The sequence below is a fragment of the Octodon degus genome, unplaced genomic scaffold (assembly GCF_000260255.1).
Source record: "Octodon degus isolate 3935 unplaced genomic scaffold, OctDeg1.0 scaffold00006, whole genome shotgun sequence".
NCBI classification, from domain to species: Eukaryota; Metazoa; Chordata; class Mammalia; order Rodentia; family Octodontidae; genus Octodon; species Octodon degus.
In genome coordinates this window covers 19,625,877-19,631,559 of record NW_004524582.1, presented here as the reverse complement: position 1 = coordinate 19,631,559, position 5,683 = coordinate 19,625,877, and positions in this window count along the sequence as shown.

The window sequence follows — 5,683 nt, the reverse complement described above, 5'->3', positions numbered from 1 at the left end:
GCTCATGAGAGAAGAAGACATCTTTCCAAACTCTTGTCCTCACACTCTGTTTTCTGGCTCAGGATTAATTTTCTCATGGATGACTGAGAAAGAGATACATTCACTGGCAGGAGCCCTCATCTCCTTCTTCAAGGCAGAAGTCAGATCAGTGGGCTTGAGGAGGTCAAAACTGAGGACTCAAATGGTCCACACATACATTAAAAGTACTTTATTTAATAGTTAGACAATATCTTTTGGTGTGTATAGTATATTATTACTATGCTTTTTAAAAAACAAATTATTGTGTATCTCCTCTTGTGAATACCAGTAAGTTCCTGAAATATTTCAGTGTAGATGAATTCTACCAGCTACCTGTACCTGAACTAATGCTCAGACTGGATGTTCTCCTCTAGTTTGTATCTATGTGCCTTCTTATTTTTTCTGGTAGGATTTAAGAAGCTTTGAGTATTTACTCAGATATTTGAGAAAAAGATTTAATAGAGTTGCACATAAGTATAGACAGGCTGCCTATGCTTAAAACTACTTCGCTTTCCAAGTGCAGAAAAGTGTAAATTTAATGATGAATTTATACAAATAAATCACACCAAACACATCTGCTGAGGTATGAATATATAATACTTCTAGTAGAAACAAATAGAAATAAGCTGAAATGTTCAATGCACATGTAAATTCTTCACACTTGAAAAATATGGCCAAGGACTCTCAAATATTCATAGAAATGCCCCTTCAGTACAATCAGCTTCAGACTTTTTCCTTTTGATAGACTGTATTTGATTGTTAAGAGTGAAGGCTACTGCTCTCCTGGAGGACAGCACGCTTTCCAACCTGCTCTAAGCAAATTGTTGCTACATTAGAAATCTCCTTGAAATGTTGCCTTATTAGATTTAAAAGAGCAGGCACGCATAGTTGTCAAGTAAATGGTTTATAACCTAGTTATAGTTACATATGGCACTGTTTGATAATCTAAGAAGCATGGCACAGAGGCATAAAAATATACCTCTTTGAGTGAGTTGCCAAGGCGAGAAAAATCTTCAAATAGTGGCCTTAGCATTTCTCTTTGCAACTCTTTCTGAGTGACCTTGGAATGCATAAAGTGTATTTATGTATGCACGTATGTATGTACGTTTGTATTTACTTATTTTTCTCTTTTGCCATTTAATAACTGAAAACCATTTACTTTGTCCCTTATTAAAAAGATTGTGGCGATATATTCTTTATAAGTTGAAAGGGAGTCAGTTGACAAATTTCAGTTTCCTTTTCTTTTCTGGGAGAAATTATATGTAGTAGAGAGATTTTAAAATATTCTTCATGTATGTTAAGGATCTTTCATGTAGTAAAGGCAAGAGAAACATGGTTCCATATGTAGGAGGAATTCTAGGGACAGACTGGAATCTGATAACTATGGAGTGTCGTGCGCTCATGTGTAGCCCATTAGTGACCATAAAGGAGTTATCTAATTTGTTCCTTGTAGCTGTCCTTGACAGCTGCTTTTATATTTAGTTCCTAAAGAGCCAAAGTGGTCTAAGGAGACAGGAAAACCAAGACTTGACCTTTGAAAGGCTAGGTTCAAAGAGCATGTCAAGAATGGAGGGCAGTTGGCAGCCAAGAGGATATGAGCAGGGACTATGGTGTCCAGTGTGGCTGGTGAGGGTTATGTTAATTTGACTGTGGTATTCATCACATAATGTGACTACATGTCCAATCACCACATTTCACCCCTTAGTTATACTCTCTTTGACAATTAAGTATATTTTTTAAAGGGCCAGGAGGACAGGGATTGAAAAATGGTCCAGGGGTCATGATAACAAAGGCAAAGAATGTAAAAGGAAGGCGATTAGAGGTTCGTCGTATTGCCTGTAACCGAGGTCTTGAGCTTTCCTGTTGGCTGTCTACTGTTTTGCTGAATACTATCCTTAGAAATGTTTTGTTTATTGAACAAGAATCTTCCTTTATGTTTTAGCATTTGTACTAGATGTTTTTCAGATACCTCATAGTTCCTTTTTCTCATAAGTGTTTAGTGAGCAAGGGCCTGAGTTCAATCCTTGGTTCTACCAAAAAAAAAAAAAAAAAAAAGTGTTTAGTGAGAAGCTGCTAGGCATAGCACTGTTACTGGTGCTGGGGCAGGTGGCTCCTGGGGAGACAGCTTTTGTTTGTTTGTTTTGCATTACAATTTAATTCTTTTATTCCAGAGACTTATATAGTCTTCATTTTTATTTGTTTTTTTATTTATTTTTGAGATGCTGGTGATTGAACACAGAGTCTTTGATACATTAGGAAAACTAAATGGAAAGACTGGGAACTAACAGCTGACTAGGGAAGGGCCATACCAAAGATTGAAGGTGCTCAGGAGCCTGTTTTCACTAGAGAAGCTTGAACAAAACTTTGAGGCTGAGCATGTAGTATGTGCTGGAGTTGGGATGTCTTCCCATGGGTTGCGTGCTGGAGTTCAGTCTTCAATGTGGTGACATGAGAGGTGGTACAAGTATACAGTTTAAGAGGTGGGGGACAGTGAAAGGAATTAGGCCAAGTGGGGGGCTGACTGCAGAGGAACTAATTTGTGGAGCAAATTAGTGCTTATGAGACTGAAGTGTCGTAAGGGCAAAGCTGGCCCCTCCCTATTGTTTGCTGCCCCTTCTCACCATGAGATCACTTGCTCTCTTACCATGAATATTTTAACCCTAAGAGGCTGAATAAATGGGGAGACTGAGCTAAAAAAAACCTCTTTTCTTTATATATTATATAGCCTCAGTTCTGTACTTAGTATTAGGTAAATTCAGTCTCTTGTTCTGTCCCCTCCACCCAGTCTGGGAGGGCTTCTGACAAACTAATCTGAAATCTTACTTTGCTCAGTTTTATTACTGTTCAGTGGGTTGGCCGGAATCATCGCTAGAAATCATGCCTACATTTCCCTGCGGGCTACTCTTGCTTCGTCTAAAGTTGCATGAAGGAACTTTTAGCTGGGTCTGGCCCCTGATCACCTACTCGATTTCAAGTGAGAGTCAGGTAATATTGCTGCATGGTGATACTGAATTATTGTGCGAGTTCTTCTTACTTTATATTAAAAGTAAATCCGGTATCATTCTTTTTCAGAATGGAACAATTTCTTTATTGTAGAATAACATGTTTATTGGAAATGTTTGGTTTAAGACTATGATAATATGATTATCACTCAGTGCTTAGAGAGAAGCCACAGGTAGCAAGATAAAAATAAGTTAAGATGACCTAATAATAGTGAAATAAAATGTACAAAATTGGATATTTGGATGAATTTTAGGATTTTTAAAGACATATTAAATGAACTGAGCTGATATCTAGATTACTATAGACACGGTAGGTACCCGGAGCCTAAGGAAGATAAGTTTCTATTTGTAGAAGTATATCTACTGAAAAAAAGCATGTCTATTGGAATAGTATATTGATAATTTTGAAATAAAATAGGTACAGATAGAGGGACTGATTTAGTTTAAACTTCCCTGACTTGTTTGAAATTTATTTTCTCATTCATTTAAATCATGGCAACATAGTCTTCGGTTATATTTATGTTTATTTTTAAATGGAAACAATCCATTCATTAAAACCAGAGTTTGTGTACAAGCCCAGAAATGATCCTCTATGCCTATCTTTTTTTTTTTTTTTTTTAATTATTTAGTACAGGGTATACGGGGTCTCATCTACAGGGTCTCACTATGTAGATCCGACTCATAGTGATCCTCTGTTTTCAGCCTCCCAAGTGCTGAGATTACCGGTGCGCACCACCATGCCCAGTCTCCATTGCCGTCTCAGGGTGCCCGCGGGGGCGGGGCTGGCGCGGCACTCAGGGGATCCAACCCCGGCCACGGTTCTGCGCCTATCTTTAGGATTGAGCTACACCACCTTAGTGATTTGCCTTGTGGTTTAATTTTTGCACTAGTGTTTCCTTACATATTGGGCTACCATTTGCATCTTTTTAAATTTTTTTAAAGATTTATTGGTTTATTTATTTGGCGCAGGGTCGCACTACGTAGCTTGCACTCTTAGTGATCCTCCTGTCTCAGCCTCCCCCGTGCTGGGATTACAGGCGTGCACCACCATGCCCAGTTTGACTGACCAACTCTGCACGGGTGCCAGCATGGCGTGTGGTACCAAGAATCAAACCCGGTTTGTTGGGCTTGTCAGGCAGGCGCTTAGACCACTGAGCCATCTCTCCAGACTGGGTCATTTTAATTTTAATCAAAATAAAATTTAAATAAAATCTAAATAAATTATAAATAGTATAAATATTATATTATAAATAGCTTATTTGTAATATAAATAACATTAAAATATAAATAACATAAAATATAAATTGCAAATAAATCAAATTAAAAATAAAATTTAAATTTATTTACATTTTAAGAAAAATTAAATCACCAAAATAGTAAACAAAAATATTTAAATATTTACTTTTTGTTTACTGCAAGAAAATAGAAGTGTAAATAATGACTTAAAGACTGATTGTAATTCCAGCTATGGAAAATAAATTTCCAATGTGAAAGAATTACTGGCATTATGTTGTATAACAACAAACCAAAGGCACTGTTTTCATTAACCTTGATTTGCTAGCTTGCCCAGATGAAGCTATGCCGAGCCATACAGCGCACCTCAGAGTGTGTCTGGGGGTCGCAGAGGTTGGACCTTGGGCGGAGCCCTTTCCCCTCTGGCGCAGTCCCGCTCTCTGCTCCCCAGCCTCCACGAGCTGAGCAGTTCTGCTTTGCCGCGCCCTGCTGTGATCTTTCGGCTGCCCTAGCACCGCCTGAATCCTGTGGAACTGAGTCAGAAGCAAGCTTCCCTTCTCTAAGTTGTGACGTCAGGTAGTTTGTCACAGTGATGGGAAAGTTGGCCGAGCTCTCATCAAGTATGATTTATTTTATATTATTTTGTTGTGAAAGAATGTTGTCCACTAAACTGTGACATGAAGTAAAAAATTTATACTCAGTGAAAAATTATTTTAAACTTTCAAACTTGACATAGACTTCTATCATGTACAATTATTTATATATATATGTAAATAAAATAAACTAATAAGAAAAATAAATTGATTAAAATAGTGATAAAACCTCTTCATACTTACAATCCAGCTCTTCTTTATTTTCTCTGTCTCTCTGTCACTGTCTGTCCATCTGTCTGTCTGTCTGTCTTTTCTTTCCAGTGTTGGGGATCAAACAAGCACATCTACATACAGCTTTTACAACTGAGCTACGTCCCTATCCGTGTGTCATTTTTTTAAGTCAAAGCAGTTAATATTTATATTTTTTGGGCCAGCAAGATAGCTCAGCAGACTAAGCACCTGCTTGGGCAAGCACAGGGATTAGGGATTCCATCCCCAGCACCACATGGCTGCCCCCAGTTGTGCTGAGCTGGCGACTGAGTTGGGTGTGGTAGTGCACCCCTGTAATCCCAGTGCTGGGGAGGCTGAAAACAGGAGGACCACTGTGAGTCCAAGCTGCATAGTGAGACCCTGCCCCCCCCCCAAAAAAAAATCTGTATTTTCCCTCCCTCTGTGTCATCAGGAACATCAATATGTGGCATTTGTTAAAGAGAGATCTACTAATGCTTCCCAGGTTTTCATCCAAGCTTATCTATTTTCCCCTTGTCCCTCCTAGCACTAGAAATTTCTACTCCTCATTTTTAGGTGGCCATGTGGCAGCTCACACTGAGAAATTTC